The sequence below is a fragment of the Oryctolagus cuniculus genome, chromosome 1 (assembly GCF_964237555.1).
Source record: "Oryctolagus cuniculus chromosome 1, mOryCun1.1, whole genome shotgun sequence".
Classification (NCBI taxonomy): domain Eukaryota; kingdom Metazoa; phylum Chordata; class Mammalia; order Lagomorpha; family Leporidae; genus Oryctolagus; species Oryctolagus cuniculus.
The window spans coordinates 130,735,046-130,757,420 of record NC_091432.1 but is presented as its reverse complement, the minus strand read 5'-3'; the positions used below and the strand labels follow the sequence as shown (position 1 = coordinate 130,757,420).

The 22,375-nt window shown below is 39.9% G+C and overlaps 1 pseudogene; it reads left to right on the top strand.

Annotated features, from left to right (window-relative positions):
- The first annotated feature begins 13,255 nt into the window (after window positions 1–13,255).
- Window positions 13,256–15,267, top strand: LOC103345347 (SRSF protein kinase 2-like; annotated as a pseudogene).
- The last annotated feature ends 7,108 nt before the right edge of the window (window positions 15,268–22,375 follow it).

The following is a 22,375-nucleotide window of genomic DNA, read 5'->3' as shown; positions in this document are numbered from 1 at the left end:
ACCTTCATTTGTTTTAATTCTTACTTTTATATCCTTATGTAATCCCTTACCTGACCTTAACCATAGTAGTGTTTGACAATCAGCCAGAGGCAAATGTTTTTAATGTTGTTTGTGAACTGGCCTGGCCAGAGCCATATTCCCACACAACTTGATTAGAACATTGTTTGGAAGAACAGAGGATGCCCTCTATTCCCCAAACACCCTCTGTTCACCCAAGGTTGTACAGACTCATCTCCTTATCTTTCTTAATTCTTGTCCTTGAGTCAAACTTTTTCCTTTTACTTTTTCATTCTCTTTACATTGCTGTGCCTGAGAAAGTAGTAAAAGGTGGCCCAAGTGCTTGGACTCCTGCACTTATGTGGGAGACCCAGAGAAATCTTCTGGCTCCTGGTGTTAGATTGGCTCAGTCCTGGCCATTGCATCCCTTTGGTTAGTGAGCCAGCAGATGGAAGAGCTCACTCGCTTGCTCTCTCTCCCTCTCTCTTTCTCTCTTTCTGTCTCTGCTTCTCTGTAGCTCTGCCTTTCAAATAAATAAATAAATCTTTTTTTAAAAAAATCTCCCATGTCCTTGTTTGCACTGTAAACTCAAAAGCCTAGAACTATGGATGCCATTTTCCTTGGGGGCTTAGCTCACCTACAGAGAAAAATAAGCTTTTTTTAGTGAGATATGGATCAAGGATAGATGTTCCCACAGGTCCCTAACCAGTTTCTGAGAGAATAGACTCCATACCTAGTCACACAAGGACCATTGGATGGATGCCACCCTTATTCATAAGAATTTTAAGGGAACTTAAAAGGGAGAAACTTTACAAGCTCCCCTGTGGAGAAGATATTCTGATTGTCACCTCACAATTGGGACCCTGAAGCACATGTTCTGGGATTCCCAAGCCATGAATCTTCCAGCATTGTTATCTTTCCCTCCATAAGTAATGTTCTAATCTTCACATTTCTTTGTCTATTTAATTGTAGATAAATTTCTGATTATTCTATCTTTGTGTTGAGAGTGCTTTGTTGCCACAGATCTGACCCTGCTAAATTCTTTGGCCACAAATTGAGGTAGGCTTTTAATGATACAGTTTTTAATGTTACAGTTCACATTGTTCACATTGTTATTTCTTAAGGTCACAATATTTTCTCTGTCTTAACTGTGTGTGACAAGGCTGACTGTTCTAACTAGGAGAACTTGGTCTCATGGTTACTTTATATGTATAGATGTGTGGAATGAAGGAATGGGGTAGGCTGCGATGTGGTCAAAGACACAAACTCAATTCTCTTCTACTTTATGGTGAGAGTGTTCAGCTGTTCAAGAAGACATTACGGAAAGAATAGAAGTTACTTTTCATAGTAGCAGGGCTCTGATGTGTATTTCATGTGTTTGCTCTTTGTTTTTGGTCATGTTGATACATGAGTGTTCAATATTTGGGATCTGACAGAATTCAAGGCACTCGGTCAGTCATTCACATACACCATCTAATTAATAGTCACCAATCCCAGGAGGTAAGGACATGTATAACACTCATTTTCCAAATGAAACTGAGGCCCAGAGAGTTGAGTTCCCCAGCAAGAATTTGAATTTTGGCATTATGAGTCTATAACTCTGAGCTACTGTATGCAGACACAGAAGATCATTATATTAACTGGTATGCCTGTATGACTAAAATCACAGGCTTTCAGCTGCTAGCCAGCTCATCAGACTAAGTTTTATGCCTTAGGAGTGGTGATGAAAGACACAGAGATTGCTAAAGGAAGGGGGCAAGTCTTTGGGTGTTTGAAATATCAAAAATGAAGATTCTGGAGATAGTACACAGAAGAGACTTGATAGGAGAAGAGTTAGCATGCGTACTTGGGGAAATGTCCAGGACACAGAAGACACACAAAAGTAATGGCACTGGAAGATCCCTGCTGGATTTAAAGCAAAGAATTGTCATAAAAATTTAAGTGGGCCAGGGCCCAATTTGCTAGGCACAAGACCCCTGGTGAGGTCATGGTTAGCCACAAGCCTGGAATAATAGTGGTTAGAGCCAGAAGTTCAATAATAGCCCTACTCACAGCCTTGGCATAAAATGTCAACATCATCTGGTCTTAGAAAAATGTCTTTATTTTTTCTAAGAAGTTTTTTTCAAAATTCATTTATTTGGGGTGGTGGTGCATGGAGACAGAGACACCTGGAGAGGCTTCCACCAGCTTGTTTAATCTCCAAGTGTACACACTGGCTGAAGCTGTGTTTGGGTCTGGCTGGAATTAGGATCCAGGAATTCAATCCAGGGCTCCCATGTGGGTGGAAGGGACCCAAATATTTAAACCATCACCTGCTGCCCCCAGGGGTTTCATTAGCAGAAAGAAGGAAATTGAACCCAAACACTCTGATGTGAGCATCTTAACTGCTAGGCTAAAAATCCTTCCCTGTAAGAAATCTTGTCTTGACCAAAAGAATAACAGGATAGTGTTCATCACCCTCCCCTGCTGTGCCAGACTTTCCCATCTGTCTTCAGAGGCAGCTGTAAGGATGAAACAAGGCAGGGGAAGGGAAGCAGTGTTGTGTTGGTGACAGGTGAGTGGAGTCAGTAGCAATGGAGTTGAGTGTTTTTCTAATTGACTACTGGCCAGGTGTAGGCCCTAGATCACAATCTAAATGAATTCTATCATCCACCTCTTAGAAGGCTCAGTCAGCACCCCAGTCTGTGGGTTTGCCTTCTAGGAGTCAACCAACCACAGATCAAAAACATAAAAACATCGTGTTTTGGTTATTATTCCATAAATAGTAGAGCATAATGACTGTTTATAAAGCATTCACATTGCACTATAATAATTTAGAGCTGATTAAAGTATATGGGAGTATGTGTACAGGATATGTGCAAATGCTAAGCCCTTCCAAACAAGGTACCTGAGCATCCATAGGTCTGGTGCTAGTCTGTAGCCTGAGAAGCAGCTTGTGAAGGGCTTGTAAGGATGGCATCTCCCAAGCAGTAGTGTCATAAGATACTGGGCCTGTGCTCCCAACTCATTGCAACATGATTTAGCCAAAAATATTCCCAAAGTTCTTTAATAGAAAAGGCAGAAAAAGAGAGTTTTATCATCAAATTTTGAAAATGGATTCCAAGATGGTAGAATAAGAAAAAATGTTCTGCACTAGGCTAGAGAAAATAATAAGAAATGTAGGAAGTGAACTCTAAGGGGAGAATTGAGAGAAAACCCCAGTGGGAATTCTATTGAAGGAAGAGGAATGCTGTAGACCTGTGTGGAAGGTGCAGATGTGCAGCATGAACATGGACACAATACACTAAGCATCTGAAAGCCAGAGCAGTTAGCAGCTTAGAGACAGAGGTGAGACCAAACTGCAGCAGCCCTTGGTGATATAGTTGGAGGGAGACCATGATGTGAGTCCATCTGCAGCCTTAGGGGCTAATGGATACTCATGGATTCAGTGGGAAAAGGGGGACATGTTTCTCTCACCCCATCCTTTCCACAGCAGCACCCAGTTGGGGGAGGGCAGGTGCCATTTGGGGCTTGGGCAGCAGCTGTGGTAGGCCTTGCATGCAAGCACAGCAACTGGCTCAGGCAGGGCACCATCTTCTCAGCAGTACTGGTGATAGTGGTGGAGAGAGGGCCATGTGTGGCACTTATGCATGCATGTGATCCAGAGATTCCAGCAGATGGAAAAGTATGTGGCCCCACTGACTTTGAGCCTGGCTGGGAGGATAGATAGGGGGCTGAGTACCCATGTAGGACTGCAAGGTTCCCCCAGTCTTCCAACACACCACAAGCTCTGGGTCTCAAGCCCATGGACAGCTGGTTCAGGCAACATCTGCCTCTCTGTGGACTGAACAGACTGGCAGGGCAGAGCAGAACCTCTGCATTCAGCAACTGTGGGAGCCTTGTGTGCTGAAGCTGTGGGACTCTGTGGTTGCATGAGAGGGTGCAGGGTATAACTGGCCTTCTGGACAATCATTGTGCAGTGAAGGCAAAAAACCTGCCAGTAAAATTACAAAAGAAATCCATATAAATAATAGGAATATTTTGCAAAAAAAATGGCAGGGCCAGTCATTATTTATTAATAGTACCTTAAAAGTAAATGGCCTCATGGGACTGGCGCTGTGGTGCAGCAGGTTAATGCCCTGGCCTGAAGCACCGGCATCCCATATGGGCACTGGTTCAAGACCCAGCTGCTCCACTTCTGATCTAGCTCTCTGCAATGGCCTGGGAAAGCAGTAGAAGATGGCCCAAGTCCTTGGGCCCTGAACCCACGTGGGAGACCTGGAAGAACCTCCTGGCTCCAGGCTCCTGGCTCCTGGCTTCAGATCAGTGCAGCTCCAGCCATTGTGGCCAATTGGGGAGTGAACCATCAGATGGAAGACCTCTCTCTCTCTCTCTCTCTCTCTCTCTCTGCCTCTCCTCTTTCTGTGTAACACTGACTTTCAAATAAATAAATAAATCTAAAAAAAGAGAAAGTAAATAGCCTCAAAAATCCAGTCTCTCCAGTTACAGGACACAGAAAAGCTGAATGAATTGAAAAACATGACCTGTCTATTTTCCGCCTACAAGAAACAGATCTCACCAAAAAAGATACACACAAATGGAAGTGAAAAAATTCAAAAGATATCCCATGCTATCAAAGCATAAAAGGGCAGGTGTTGCCATAATATTATCAGACAAAATAAACTTAACACAAAAACTGTTAAAAAAGACAAAGAAGGGCATGGCATAATCATTAAGGTATCAACTCACAGGAAGGTGTGACTATAAAAAATGCATATGTACCTAATACAGAATTTTGGATATTTAAATTAAATGTTAATTAACTTAAAGGGAAGCATAGACATTAATATAATAGCAATGGGGGGCCTCAATACCCCACATTCATCAATACATGATCTAAACAGAAAGTCAACAAAGAAACAACAGAGTTAGTGAGCATTATGGACCAACTTGACCTAACTGATATCTACAGAACTTTTCATCCCACAAATGAAGACAATACCTCATATCAAACATATGGGATACAACAGAAGCAATGTTAGGAGGAAAGTTTATATCAATTGGTCCCTACATGAAGAAATTCAAAAGGTACCAAATGTATGAGCTATTGATGCATCTCAAAGACCTAGAAAAACAATAATAAACCAAACTCAAATTAATAGAATTAAAGAAATAATAAATATTAGAGAATAAATTAAAAAACTGAAGCAAAAATCAATATTGATGACCAGTGGAAAAACAGAGCTTTTTTAAAAACAGTAAATATAAGTGATACACTTTTTATCAAACTAACCAAAAAAAAGAGGGAGAAAACTCAAATTAATAAATTTAGAGATGAAAAAGGAAGTGAAACAACAGATACCACAGATAATTCATCAGGAATTAAAACAAAGAGCTGTATGTCAACAAATTGGGAACTCAGAACAAAATGGGTAGATTACTGGACAAATACAGTCTGCCATAATTGAGTCATGAATATATAGAAAACCTAACCAGACCAAAAACCAAGATGGAGACTGAATCAGTAATAGAGACACTCCCAACAAATAAAAGCCCAGGAAAAGTTGGAAGTATTTCCACTGAGATCTGGTACCAGACAGGGATGCCCACTCTCACCACTGCTATTCAATATAGTTCTGGAAGTTCTAGCCAGAGCTATTAGGCAAGAAAAAGAAATTAAAGGGATACAAATTAGGAAGGAAGAACTCAAACTATCCCTCTTTGCAGATGACATGATTCTTTATTTAGGGGACCCAAAGAACTCTACTAAGAGACTATTGGAACTCATAGAAGATTTTGGCAAAGTAGCAGGGTATCAAATCAATGCACAAAAATCAACCGCCTTTGTATACACAGACAATGCCATGGCTGAGGAAGAACTTCTAAGATCAATCCCATTCACAATAGCTACAAAAACAATCAAATACCTTGGAATAAACTTAACCAAGGATGTTAAAGATCTCTACGATGAGAATTACAAAACCTTAAAGAAAGAAATAGAAGAGGATACCAAGAAATGGAAAAATCTTCCATGCTCATGGATTGGAAGAATCAATATCATCAAAATGTCCATTCTCCCAAAAGCAATTTATAGATTCAATGCAATACCAATCAAGATACCGAAGACCTTCTTCTCAGATCTGGAAAAAATGGTGCTGAAATTCATATGGAGACACAGGAGACTTTGAATAGCTAAAGCAATCTTGTACAACAAAAACAAAGCCGGAGGCATCAAAATACCAGATTTCAGGACATACTACAGGGCAGTTGTAATCAAAACAGCATGTTACTGGTACAGAAACAGATGGATAGACCAATGGAACAGAATTGAAACACCAGAAATCAGCCCAAACATCTACAGCTAACTTATATTTAATCAAGGATCTAAAACCAATTCCTGGAGCAAGGACAGTCTATTCAATAAATGGTGCTGGGAAAACTAGATTTCCACGTGCAGAAGCATGAAGCAAGACCCCTACTCTGGGGAGCAACTCGGACTAGACTAAGTTACTAGAATTAAGACTTATTCTATGCATCTGCTCTCCCACAATATGGCGCTGGGAGAGGAGTAAACAGCTTGTACACAGCTGCCTGTCACCAACTTGACAAGCTGCAGGAGCTGCTCCTGATTGGAGGAGAGCAGCGTACTCGGTGTGTGGGTAGCAGAGTTGGGATTGGTGGAAGAGGACTATAAAGGAGGAGAGAGACAACATGCACCGGGAACATCTATCTGAAGGAACATCTGAGCAGCCCACGAGAGAGCCGGCCGGCGGTGTGCTGCCCCCGCGGAAGTGGGGAAAGTGGCAGGGGGCACTGCCCTTCCACGGAGGTGGAAGGGACGGCAGCCAACCCGGGAAGAACCAGCAGCAAACCCGAGGAGGGCCGAGCAGACAAAAGAACAGCGCAGGGTCCTGTGTCATTCCTCCTCAAAGAGGGGGAGCGACACCCTACCTTACACCTTACACAAAAATCCACTCAACATGGATTAAAGACCTAAATCTACGACCTGACACCATCAAGTTACTAGAGAACATTGGAGAAACCCTTCAAGATATTGGCACAGGCAAAGAATTTCTGGAAAAGACCCGGGAGGCACAGGCAGTCAAAGCCAAAATCAACTATTGGGATTGCATCAAATTGAGAAGTTTCTGTACTGCAAAAGAAACAGTCAGGAGAGTGAAGAGACAACCGACAGAATGGGAAAAAATATTTTCAAACTGTTCAACAGATAAAGGGTTAATAACCAGAATCTACAAAGAGATCAAGAAACTCCACAACAACAAAACCAACAACCCACTTAAGAAATGGGCCAAGGACCTCAATAGACATTTTTCAAAAGAGGAAATCCAAATGGCCAACAGGCACATGAAAAAATGTTCAAGGTCACTAGCAATCAGGGAAATGCAAATCAAAAGCACAATGAGGTTTCACCTCACCCCGGTTAGAATGGCTCACATACAGAAATCTACCAACAACAGATGCTGGCGAGGATGTGGGGAAAAAGGGACACTAACCCACTGTTGGTGGGAATGCAAACTGGTCAAACCACTATGGAAGTCAGTCTGGAGATGCCTCAGAAACCTGAAGATCACCCTACCGTTCGACCCAGCCATCCCACTCCTTGGAATTTACCCAAAGGAATTTAAATTGGCAAACAAAAAAGCGGTCTGCACCCTAATGTTTATTGCAGCTCAATTCACAATAGCCAAGACCTGGAACCAACCTAAATGCCCATCAACGGTAGACTGGATAAAGAAATTATGTGATATGTACTCTTTAGAATATTATACCGCAGTAAGAAACAACGAAATCCAGTCATTTGCAACAAAATGGAGGAATCTGGAACACATCATGCTGAGTGAAATAAGCCAGTCCCAAAGGGACAAATACCATATGTTCTCCCTGATTGGTGACAACTGACTGAACACCAAAAAGGAAACTTGTTGAAGTGAAATGGACACTATGGGAAACGGTGACTTGATCAGCATAGCCCTGACTGTTAATGAACAACTTAATACATTATCCCTCTTAGTAGTTTTTTTGTCTGCTCTACTTAAGATGACTGGTTTGATTCTGTAATTAATACACAGTTATTCTTAAGTGTTGAAATTTAACTGAAATGTCATCCCTGTTAAATATAAGAGTGGGAATAAGAGAGGGAAGAGATGTACAATTTGGGACATGCTCAAGCTGACTTGCCCCAAATGGTAGAGTTAGAAACATACCAGGGGACTCCAATTCAATCCCATCAAGGTGGCATGTACCAATGCCATCTCACTAGTCCAAGTGATCAAGTTCAGTTCACAATTGATCATAATGAAAGGACTAAGAGTCAAAGGGAGCACATAAACAAGTCTAGTACCTGCTAATACTAACCGATAGAATAAATAAAGGGGAGAGTGATCCAACATGGGAAGCGAGATACTCAGCAGACTCATAGAATGGCAGATGTCCTAAACAGCACTCTGGCCTCAGAATCAGCCCTAAAGGCATTTGGATCTGGCTGAAAAGCCCATGAGAGTATTTCAGGCATGGAAAGCCAAGACACTGTGGAAAAAAAAACAAAACTCCTAAATGAAAGATCTCTGTGAGTGAGATCCCAGTGGAAAGAACAGGTCATCAAAGAAGGAGGTACCTTTCTCTGAAAGGAGGAGAGAACCTCCACTTTGGCTATGACCTTGTCTAAACAAGATAAGAGTCGGAGAACTCAAGGGGCTTCCATAGCCTTGGAAACTCATGACTGGTGCATAGGGAGATTACTGATGCCATAAACAGGAGTGTCAATTTGTAAAGTCAACAACAGGAGTCACTGTGCACTTACTCCTCATGTAGGATCTCTGTTTTAATGTGCTGTACATTGAGATTTAATGCTATAACGAGTACTCAAACAGTATATTTCACTTTGTGTTTCTATGGGGGTGCAAACTGTTGAAATCTTTACTTAAGGTATACTAAACTGATCTTCTGTAAAAAAAAAAGAAGAAGAAGAAATTATCAATTCCCAACTTGACTCTCACATGACAATAGGTCTGATCTGATTTCATCATCATTTAAAAAATCATCTATTATTCTTCACTTTATGTTTCTGTGTGGGAGCAAACTGTTGAAATCTTTACTTAATGTATGCTAAACTGATCTTCTGTATATAAAGAGAATCGAAAATGAATCCTCATGTGAATGGAAGGGGAGAGGGAGTGGGAAAGGGGAGGGTTGCGGTGGGAGGGACGTTATGGGGGGGAAGCCATTGTAATCCATAAGCCGTACTTTGGAAATTTATATTCATTAAATGAAAGTTAAAAAAAAATAAAAGCCCAGGACCAGATGGCTTCACTGCTGAATTCTACCACACATTTAAGGAAAAACTAACACCAATTCTTCTCAAGCTGTCAAAGCAACTGAAAGGAACGGAATCTTCCCAAATTCTTTCTATGCAGCCAGAATCACATTAATTCCTAAATCTGAAGAAGATACAACACTGATAGCGAACTACAGACCTATACCCCTGCTGAACATAGCTGCAAAAATCCTCAGCAATAGAGTAGCAAATTGAATCCAATAACACACTTAAAAGATGATTCACTGGACCAAGTGGGAATTATCCTTGGTATGCATGGATGGTTCAGCATTTCACAAACCAATCAATGTGATTCATCACATTAATAATCTGAAAAGCAAAAACCATATGATAATCTCAATAGATGCAGAGAAAGCATTTCATAAAATACAACACCCTTTCAGGATGAAAACCTTAAGCAAATTAGGTATAGGCAAATCCTCTGCCAGGATCTTATTGAATAGAAAATATTTGGGAGCATCACCACTAAAATCCAGATCCAGACAAGAACTTCCACTCTCAAAACTGCTACACAATATAGTCCTTGAATTTTAGTGAGAGCTAAGAAAAACAAGTCAAAAGTGTAGAAATTGAAAAGAAACGATTCAAACTATTCCTAATGTAGATTCTATGTATAGCCTGGAAGTTTGAGCCAGAGCTACTAGGCAAGAAAAAGAAACCAAAGGGATAAAAATTATAAAGGAGTAATTCAAATTATCTGTAAGTGTAGAAGGCATGCTACAATATATTGGGGAACCAAAAGACTCCAGTAAGAGACTATTGGAACCCATGAAAGAGTTGTGTAAAATGGCAGGATATAAAGTGAACATACCAAAATCAATAGCCTTTGTATACACAGACAATACCGTGTCTGAGAGAGAACTTTTAAAATCAATCCCATTCACAATAGTTACAAAAAGAATTAAATACCTTGTAATAAATTTAGCCAAAGATGTCAAAGTTCTCTAATGGAAAAAAAAATCATCTATATTAATGGATTGGAAGAATCACTATCATCAAAATGTCCATACTATTGAAAACAATTCACAGATTCCATGTGATCCCTATCACATACGAATAACATTCTTTTCAGAGCTAGAAAAAAAAATGATGCCAAAATTAATATACCAACACAAGAGACCCTGAATAACTAAAGCAGTATATTATGATAGAAACAAAGCGGGAGGCCTCACAATACCAGATTTCAAGATATGCTACAGGGAAGTCATATTCAAAACAACCTGGTTCTGGCATAAACATAGATGTGTAGACCAATGGAACAGAATAGAAACTCCAGAAACTGGTCCATGCATCTACAACCAACTTAAATTTGACAATGGACCTAAAATCAATCCCTGGAGCAAGCACTGGCCGGGAAAACTGGATTACCACATGCAGAAAAAAGAAATATATTCCTTACCTGACACCTTACATAAAAATCCACTGAAAGCTGGTGCTGTGGCTCAAAAGGCTAATCCTCCACCTGCGGTGCCAGCACACCAGGTTCTAGTCCCGGTTAGGGCACAAGATTCTGTCCCAGTTGCTCCTCTTCCAGTCCAGCTCTCTGCTGTAGCCTGGGAAGGCCGTGGAGGATGGCCCAAGTGCTTGGGCCCTGCACCCGCATGGGAAACCAGGAGAAGCACCTGGCTCCTGGCTTCGGATCAGCGTGGTGCACTGGCCACAGCATACCAGTCGCAGCGGCCATTGGAGGGTGAACCAACGGAAAAGGAAGACCTTTCTCTCTGTCTCTCTCTCTCACTGTCCACTCTGCCTGTCAAAAAAAAATCCACTGAAAATGGATCAAACATCTAAATCTATGACCCAATACCATCAAATCACTAGAGAATATTGGAAAAATTCTGCTCAACATTTTTATAGGCAAAGACTTCTTGGAAAAGATCCCAGAAGCATAGGCAAGCAAACATGAAATTGAGAAATGGGCTTGCATCAAGCTGAGATGCTTCTGCACTACAAAAGAAGCAGCAAAGTGAAGAGACAACTGACAGAATGGGAGAAATATTAGTAAACTATGTATCTGATTGGGTTAATATCCAGAATCTATAAGTAGCTCAAGAAATTCTACAAAAACAAAACAAAGAATCCAGTTAAGAAATGGGCAAAGGACTTGAACAGGCATTTTTCAAGAGCGAATACCAAATGGCCAACAGACACTTGAAAAAATGTTCAGCATCACTAGCCATTATGGAAATGCAAATCAAAACAACAATGCAGTTTCAACTCACTCCAGTTAGAATGACTCCTTTACAGAAATCAATAACATCAAATGCTTCCATGGATGTGAAGAAAAGGTATCCTAATTCACTACTGGTGTTAATGTAAATTGATGCAGCCACTGTAGAAGACCATATGGAGATATTATAGAAATCTGAACATAGACCTACCATTTGCTCTGTCCATCCCACTCCTGAGAATTATCCAAAGCAAAAGAAAGAAATCATCATTTGAAAGAGCTAATTATACCCCCAAGTTCATTGCAGCTCAATTCATAATAGCTAACATATGTCCATCAACTGAAGACTGGATAAAGAAATTGTGGTATATATATATATACACTAATGGAGTACTACTCAGCTGCAAACAAATGAAATCCTGTCTTTGCAATAAAATGGATGCAACTAGAAACCATTATACTTAGTGAAATAAGCCAGCCCCCAAAAGAAAGATATCATATATTCCATGATCAAGGTTAGCTAATAGAGTACCTAAATGGTAATGTGTAGGACTGAAACTGACATTTTCAGATTTGATGATTGTTTACAGTCCTGATCTTTTCTGTTGAGGAAGTGTTTTTTTCTTCATACTATTTGTTAAACTCTTTTACTTAGAGTAGGGTTAACCTTATGGTGATTAAGTAAATTGAAGTAGATCTTTGTAAAAATTAAGATTGGGAATGTTAGAGGTAGGAGGAAGAACAGTTGGAGCATGGGTGGGAATGAAGGAACTATCACTATGTTCCTAAATCTGTATATATGAAATACATCAAATTTCTGTAGCTTAAATAAAATGTTAAAAAATAATAAAATAAATAGTAATGAAGAAGAAATCAAATAAAAATAAATAAAATGGCTTAAACTCTGTGAATTCACTTCTTTTTGCCCTATTTTACTGGCAAGGTATCCATAAATTGACAAAGCCAAGCATCTTTACTCTGTTTGCTTTATTTTCTGGCTGGGAGAGAAAGCTGTAACCTGATATTTGTTTTCAATACTTTCCTGGTCTCTTCAGAGTTCTGGACTAACATTTTAGCCTTAAAAGGAGAGACATACTTAAATGGAAACATGGTTTCCTGAAATCAGAATGAGAAACGCTTCTTCCAATGAAGCCAGTGTTCCCTCCATCTTCCAGGCACTGTGCTTACAGAACTCACTGTCTTCAACTGAGGTTCTTTCCTAAAGATCATGCTAAAGGATGCTGGCAAGAGGGTGAAGAAAGGCATTGAAAAGTTCATTGGAAATTCTTCATGTACATAAGCTCTGTACCTGGGAGACATGCAGAAATGAGTATTCCACTCTTAGCTTAGCTGCCACCGCCACCACCTTCCCCACATCTGCCAGACCCCACACCCCCAGAGTCAGAGGAAGAGATCCTGGGATCAGAGGATGAGAAGCAAGAGGACCCCAAAGACTGATGAAAAGGTGCCTATCATTCAGTGAAAATTGGAGACCTCTTCAATGGCTGCTCTCATGTTATTAGGAAGCCTGGATGGAGGCATTTCTCTACTGTGTGGCTGTGTTGGGATACGCAGGGGAAAAGATCTATCGTTATGAAAGTTGTAAAAGGTGCCCAGCATCATACAGAAACAGCTTTGAGTGAAATAAAATTGTTCAAATGTGTTTGAGAAAGTATTCTCAGTGACCCACAGACATGGTGGCCCAGCTCATCAATGACTTAAAGATTTCAGGAATGAATGGAATACATAGCTGCATGGTATTTGAAGTGCTTGGCCACCATCTCCTTGAGTAGATCACCAAGTCCAACTATCAAGGCCTCCCAGTGTGCTGTGTGAAGAGTATCATTTGACAGGTCCTTCAAGGGTTAGTTTATCTGCACAGTAAATGCAAGATCATTCACACTGACATAAAGCCAAAAAACATACTGATGTGTGTGGATGATTCCTATGTGAGAAGAATTGCTGCCGAGTCCACTGAATGGAAGAAAGCAGGTGCTCCTCCTCCTTCAAGGTCTGCAGTAAGTACGTCTCCACAGCAAAAACCTATAGGAAAAATGACTAAAAACAAAAAAAAAGCTGAAAAAGAAGCAGGAGAGGCAGGCAGAATTATTGGAGAAATGCCTGCAGGAGATAGAAGAACTGGAGTGTGGAGCCGAAAGGAAAATAATAGAAGAAAACATCACCTCAACTGTACCTTCCAATGAGCAAGATGGTGAATACTGCCCAGAAGTGGAACTAAAAGTGGCTGGATTGGAGGAGGCCGCCAAGGAGGAGACTGCGTAGGACAGCGGTGAAGCTGAGGACCAAGGCAAGAAAGAAGATGCTGAGAAAGAAAACATTGAGAAAGATGAAGACGATGTCGAATAGGAACTTGCAAACCTAGATCCCACATGGATAGAATCCCCAAAAACCAACGGCCGTATAGAGAATGGCCCCTTCTCACTGGAGCAGCAGCTGGAGGAGGAAGAAGATGATGAAGATGACTGTCTAAATCTCAAGGAGTATAACCCTGATGAGCCAAATGCAGAAAGCGATTACACATATAGCAGCTCTCACGAACAGTTCAATGGTGAATTGCCAAATGGATGATATAAAATTCCCGAATCACAGCTTCCCAAGTTTTCTACTTCGTTGTTCTCAAGGTTCTAAGAACCTGTGGTCTGTGGCTCTGTCCTGTCAGAGGTATCACCACTAGCTGTGGGGAGCAACTGGGAGCAACTCAGACTAGACTGTTACTGGAATTAAGACTTATTCTATGCATCTGCTCTCCCACAATATGGTGCTGGGAGAGAAGGAAACAGCTTCTACACAGCTGCCTCCAGTTCAACCAATAAACAACAGGACCTGCTCCTGATTGGAGGAGAGCAGCGTACTCGGTGTGTGGGTAGCAGAGTTGGGATTGGCGGAAGAGGACTATAAAGGAGGAGAGAGACAACATGCACCGGGAACATCTATCTGAAGGAACACCTGTGCAGCCCCCGAGAGAGCCGGCCGGCGGTGTGCCGCTCCCCCGCGGAAGTGGGGAAAGTGGCAGGGGGAACCGCCCTTCCACGGAGGTGGAAGGGATGGTAGCCAACCCGGGAAGGACCAGCAGCCAACCCGGGAAGAACCAGCAGCCAACCTGGGAAGAACCAGCAGCAAACCCGGGAAGGGCCGAGCAGACGAAAGAACAGCGCAGGGTCCTGTGTCGTTCCTCCATGAAGAGGGGGAGCGACATAATGGTGCCGTGACTCGGATATGAAGCCTAGGCAGGGTTTAGTGTCATTCCTCCACGAAGAGGGGGAGCGACAACTAGCCAAGCAAGAGGAAAGCAGTCCATCTCATGACAGAAACAGGACTGTTTCAGCCTCCAGCACTGGGGATTTGCCAAAAACAAAAACTCAGGCAGCTGACTTGTTGGTGAACCTCTGGATCCTTGGAAAGCAGATAAAATTAGAGTAAAAATTGTTAATCTGGGAAATGCTTGTTGGGTGTATAAACACTTCACAGAAGACATCCAGACATGGTAGTATAGGTCCATAGAGGTTTTGATAGGCACAGGTTACAGTACACCTGCTGACATTTGGAGTACAGCATGCATGGAGAACTGTGGCACTTCACCAGGCTGAAGCCCTGGAGCCTGTTTGATGTACTTGTGGAAGGGTATGGCTGGCACCATGAAGATGCTGCACAGTTCACAGATTTCCTGATCCTGATGTTAGAAATGGTTCCAGAAAAGCAAGCCTCTGCTGGTGAATGCCTTTGGCATCTGTGGTTGAATTCTTAGCAAATTCTACGAATATAGCATTCTGTGCTAGCAAATGCTTTCCAGTACATTGGATATAAATGATGACTCTCATTCTTTAACAGGATTGCAAGTGAGCTGGCTTCATCCTCAGACCTTTATTTTGCTTTGAGGCGCTGTTGATTGAGATTTTTCTTTCTGTGCACTGTGGTCCTGGGGAAGGGTAGTCTTTTGTCTTCAGTTTAATAGTTCACTGACCACTCTCTTCTGGTCTCTAAGCATTGTTTCCTGCATTGTGTGACATTCAGGTGTCATTTATTTGAATAAAAATACTTTCCCATTTGTGTTTTGGCAGGTTTTGTAACTATTTATGGAGAAATATTTTAGCTGAGTACTCTATAACTTAAATCATAAGATATTATCAAGTTGGAACCAAGAAATAGCGAGGAAATGTACAATTTTACCTTCTGGCAAAGGGACATCATTCCTGTATTATAGTGTATGTAAATGCACTCTGTAAATGTTAATTTTCATTAGAAATGGGATGGGGACTCAAATGCAGAAAAGCTACCAAGTCTTGAGTGCTTTATAGTCTGAGTCACATGTAGCAGATTTTAACTGCTCCAAGGCATTGTGCAGACTTTCATTCCATAACAGTCCTTTTACCTTGGACTTGAAACGAAGTGGCTCTGGATTACAAGATGCCATTCCCCATATGGCACTTTAAAGAGGGAAAAGACATGCTTCTCATTCTAAAATATGCTTTATGATTTAGCATCCCTATTTGTATTTTTTGTGTATTTCTAAAAGTACTTTTAAAGGTGATTTTCCTTTAAAAATGTGATGACCAGGTACCATGTGGTGTGCCTCCTGCAAACACTATTAGGTTAATTTAATGTCCTAATCGATTATGATGTCATAAACCACCAATAGGATGCTAACATCAGTAATGTTATAAAAATCAGTGTGGTTTCATAAACCAACATTATAGCCAGCTCCATGACTCACTTGGCTAATCCTCTGCCTGTGGCGCCAGCACCCTGGGTTCTAGTCCAGGTTGGGGCTCCGGGTACTCTTCTTCCAGTCCAGCTCTCTGCTGTGGCCTGGGAGGGCAGTGGAGGATGACCCAAGTGCTTGGGTCCCTGCACCTGCCATAGCAGTCTTTAGGGGAGTGAACCAATGGAAGGAAGACCTTTCTCTCTGTCTCTCTCTCAGTGTCTATAACTCTGTCTTTCTCTCTCACTGTCTAACTCTGTCTGGCCAAAAATAGATAAATAAGTAAATAAACCAACATTATATCATAAAACATTGTGATATAATAAAGCTATCATGGGGACATCACAATCAATTATGATGTCACAACAATCATTGTCATGCCATAAAGCAGTACTATGATCTTATATATATATATATATATACACATATATATATATAGTAGTGCCAAATCAATCATGGACTCATTACAATTGTTACACTATAACCTATTATGCTGTCATAAACCACCATTGTGATTTCATAGTTAATTGTGATGTCATAAAATCATTTTGATATCATACAGCTATCATAGTTATATCATAATCAGTTGTCATCTCATAAATTACCATTGGTTTTAAAATAAAATCAATTTTGACATCATAAAATAATTGTTATTTCAAAGTCTATTGTGATGTCATAAAAATGCAGTGTGATATCATAAAACTACCATTGTTATGTCATAATAATTTGTGATGCAGGGACGCTTTTGATGTCATAATTTATTGAGATGTAACAAACTGCCCTTGTGATATCACAAGCCTAACGATGTAATGTCATAATCAATTGTGATGTCATAAACACCACTGTGAAGTCAAAATTTATTGTGATGGCATAAATGATCACAGTGATTTCAAAATCAAGTATGAAATTTAAAAATTCAGTGTATCATAAACCACAATTTGTAGTAGATTTTCAAGTCATAATCAATTGTGATGTCATAAGCCACTATTATTATGTTATATTCTATTGTGATGTCATAAAACCCATTGTGATTTTTTTTGACAGGCAGAGTGGACAGTGAGAGAGAGAGACAGAGAGAGAAAGATCTTCCTTTGCCATTGGTTCACCCTCCAATGGCCGCCATGGCCGGTGCACTGTGGCTGGTGCATTGTGCTGATCCGCAGCCAGGAGCCAAGTGCTTCTCCTAGTCTCCCATGCAAGTGCAGGGCCCAAGCACTTGGGCTATCCTCCACTGCACTCCCTGGCCACAGCAGAGAGCTGGCCTGGAAGAGGGGCAGCCGGGACAGAATCCGGCACCCCGATTGGGACTAGAACCCGGTGTGCCGGTGCCACAGATGGAGGATTAGCCTATTGAGCCGCAGCGCCAGCCCCCATTGTGATTTTATAAACCAGTATTATGACATGAAATCAAGTCAGCATTCTTATTTATTAATCAATTGCGAGGTTGAAAAATCAACTGAGATGTTATAAATCACGAATGTGTCATAAAACTATCATTGTGATGTCACGATCATTTATGAAATCATAAAAAACACTATAGGGCCCGGCGCTGTGGTGCAGTGGGTTAAAGCCCTGGCCTGAAACATTGGCATCCCATATGGGTGCCATTTCTAGTCCTACCTGCTCCTCTTCCAATCCAGCTCTCTGCTATGGCCTGGGATAGCAGTGGAAGATGGCCCTAGTCCTTGGGCCCCTGCACCCACGTGGGAGACCAGGAAGGAACTCCCTGCTCCTGGCTTCAGATCAGCTCAGCTCTGGCCATTGCGGCTATCTGGAGAGTGAACCAGCAGATGGAAAACCTCTCTCTCTACCTCTCTCTGTAACTCTCTGTCAAATAAATAAAATAAATCTTTTAAAAAATTACTGTAACATTATAAACAAGCACAATGGAGTCATAATCAATTGTGATGTGTTATGCCATCATTGTGATCACAAAAACAATAACTAGAAGACTACTATTGTGAGATCATAATCAATAGCAAAGCTGTTAAAATCATTGTGGTGTTAAAAACCTACCATTGTGGTATAGTAATAAATTGTGATGTCATGAATAACTTTTGTGGTGCCACAATGATCTTTGTGATGTTATAAAACTACCTCTGTGAAATCATTGAACCAATTGGGACATCATAAACTTACCATTGTGATATCATAATCAATTGTGGTGTTATGAACCTCTATGCAATATCAAAATCTGTTATTGCAACATCATAATGATGTTAAAGCTATTCTTACGTAATAAACCAATATTCTGATCTCACAAGCATTCTGTGGCATAATAAATTTTTTAAAAAGATTTATTCATTTATTTTGAAGTCAGAGTTACACACAGAGAGAAGGAGAAGCAGAGAGAGAGGCAGAGGTCTTCCATCTTCTGGTTCACTCCCCCATTGGCTGCAACGGCTGGAGCTGCACTGATCCGAAGCCAGGAGCCAAGAGCTTCTTCCAGGTCTCCCACATGGTTCAGGGGCCCAAGGACTTGCGCCATCTTCTGCTGCTTTCCCAGGCCATAACAGAGAGCTGGATTGGAAGTAGAGCAGCTGGGACTCGAACCGCCGCTCATATGGGATGCCAGCACTGCAGGCGGTGACTTCACCGCCTACGCCACAGTGCCGGCCCCAGGCATAATAAATTTTAATTCACTATCATCTTCATGTTATTGTCAATTGTGATGTCATAAAATGATTGTGAAGGATAAATCTATTGTGATATGTAAAATCTGTGATTTTATAAAACAGCCATTGTTATGATAAAATCAATTGTGACATCATCAAAATCCCAGTGATATTATAATCAATCAAGATTTGATATATCACCATTATGACATCATAAACCAACCACTGTGATGTTATTATTAATTGCCCAGTCATAAAAGCCATTGTGATGTCATAAATCTAATGTTGTGACATCATAAACAATTGAGATGTCATAAGCCTCCATGGTGATACTACAATTGGTAGTGATGTCACAAATACAATTATGTCATAGATAAGTATTGAGATGATATAAAATGCTTTGTACTGCGATAAACCTACCATTGTTATGTCATAATCAGTTGTGATGTCATAAAATACTTATGATTACATAAACCAACAATTCCTGTATCATAAACCTACCACTGCGACATTATGACCAATTACCATGTCATAAACAACCCTAGTGATGTCATAATGGTGACTGTGATCTCACAAAAATACCATTGTAGTCTCAATCAATTATGAAGTCATTGAAATAATTGGGACATCATAAACTTACCATTTTGACATCATAATTAATCATGATCCCATAAACTATCATGATGTCGTATTCAATTGTGAATTCATAAAGACTATTGTGATGTCATAAATCTATAATTAGATGTCTTAATTACTATGTCATAAACCACCACTGCAATGGCATAATCAAATGTGATGTCATAAACCACAATATTGAAGTTATAATAAATTCTGATATTATGAAAACCATTTCCGTGTCATATACTATTATCCTACCATAAATATGTAATTGTGATGTCGTAGACCAAACATTACGTAGTAAAGATGAAATGAATATCATTCTGATATCATAAAACTACCATCATGAGGTTATAATCAATTGGGATGTCATAAATGACACTGGCTGGACATGACATGAATTGCCGTTGTGATGTCACCATCAACTGTGAAATCATGAACCAATATATATATATACAATATATTCCATTGTAATGTTGTAAAACTACAAATATCATGTTATAATCAACTGTGATCTAATTAAAACCATTTTGATGTCAACAGATATCATGGCATGAAAAACCATGTTATAAATGACAAATCTATAATTTTTATGTCATAATCAATTGTGATTTCATAAAAATCTTTGAAATTTCCTAATCAATTAGGATGTGAGAATCCATTATTGTTATATCACTTATCTACCATGGTGATGTCATAATCAATTCATAAAAATCATTGTGATGTTTTACATCTACCAATCTGAAGTCATAGTCAGTTTGTGTTGCCATAACCCACCATTGTGATATCATTAGTAATTGTTATGCCATATAAACCATTGGGATCTTGTATCAGTTGTGATGTCATAAATGACCATTGTCATGTTATAACCAATTAGATGTCATAAAATAAATTTTGATGGACTAAATCAATATTATGATGACACAGCATACTATTGTGTTGTCACAAAACTACCATTGTTATGTTATAGTCAATTGTTATGTCATAAAATCTCTTGTGTTAGCATAATCAACTGAGATATCAAAATCAATCATTGTTATTTCATATGCAAACCACTTGATGTCATAATCAATATGAAGTCTTCTTTTTAATTTAAGTTATACAAGTTTCATATATCTGATGTATGCAGGTTTGGAACAAAGTAGGGCTTTCCCTCCTCCCACCCACATTTCAAACCTTCCCCCATTCCTGGGTTCCCATTCTTAATTTTTATGATGACCTGTTATCAATTCACTTAGTGATCTTATAGTTAGCCTTACTCTAAGTAGAGGATTTCAGCAAATAGTGTAAAGATAAAGAAAACAAAACAAAATAAAGCAAAACTGAAGATTGTTCATAAATGGAGAAACCAGGACTATAAACAATCATCCATTCTCCAAAAGACTATCTTGCTTGAATACATTACATTTCAGGTATTCTGTTAGCTGCATCAGATCAGGGAAAGCATATGGAATTTCTTTTTTGGGGGGACTTGCACATTTCACTAAGTGTAATGGTATAAGTGGTGATCATCTTGTTGCAAAATAAAGGATTTCATTTTTTTTTCATTTGCTTTTACAGCTGAGTAGTACTCCATAGTGCATATATACAATAATTTCTTTATCCAGTGCCTAGCTGATGGACATCTGGGTTGATTCCATATCTTAGCTATTGTAAATTGAGCTGCAATGAACTTGGGGGTACTGGTATTTCTTTCATGTACTAATCTGTTGGTTTGGTTAAATTGCCAGGCCTGGAATGGCAGGATAATATGGAAGGTCTATACTCAGGTTTCTGAGTTATCTCCATGCTGTCTTCCACAATGGTTGCACCAGTTTACATTCCCATGAGCAGTAGATCAGAGTACCTTTTTTTTTTGCCACATCCTTGCCAGCATTTGTTGATCATTGTTTTCTGTATGAGAGCCATACTAACTGGAGTGAGACAAACTTCATTGTGCTTTTGATTTGCATTTCCCTGATGGCTGTGAACCTGAGCATTTTCCCAACTGTCTGTTTCCCATCTAAATTTCCTCTCTTGAAAACCACCTTGTTTATGTTCTTTGCCTATATCTTTATTGGATTGTTTATTGTGTTATGTTGAATTCCTTGAGCTTTTCATATATTCTGGATGTTAACCCTTTATCAGTTGCACAGTTTGCAAATATTTTCTCCCATTTTGTCAATTGCCTCTTCAATTTGCTGAGTGCTTCTTTGCAGGGCAGAAGCTTCTCAGCTTGATGTAATCTCATTTGTTGACTTTGGTTTTGATTGCCTGTGCTTCTGGGGTCTATCCAAGAAGTCTTCGCCTATGCCAATGATTTTCAGAGTTTCCTCACTGTTCAATAATAATTTGATGAAACCGGGTCATAGATTTAATTCCTATATCCATTTGAGTGGATTTTTGTGTAGGGCATAAAGTAGGGGTCCAATTTCCTACTTCTGCACTTGGAGGTCCAGTTTTTCCACCATCATTTGTTAAAGCGACTGTCCCTGTACGTGGATTGATTTTGCTATTTTATTAAACATAATAACATCACAGCTTTCTGTAGACACATGGATTGAATTTGGGAGTTTTTATTCTGCCCCATTAATCTATACATCTTTTTTTGTGCCAGTAACAGGCCATTTTGATTATCCTGTAGTTTTTTTTGAAATCTAGGATTGTGATGCCTCTAGCTTTGTTTTTTGTTGTACAAGATTGCTTTAGCTATCCAGGGCCTCTTGTGTTTCCATATGAATTCTAGCATCATTTTTTTCTGGACCTGCAAAGAATGTCATTGAGATTTTGATTGATATCTTATTGAATCTCTAAATTGATTTTGTAAGTATGGATATTTTGGTGATGTTGATTCTTCGAATCCATGAATGTGGGAGATTTTTCCATTTTTAATGTCTTCTTCTATTTCTTTCTTTAGTATTTTATAATATTCATAGTCATCT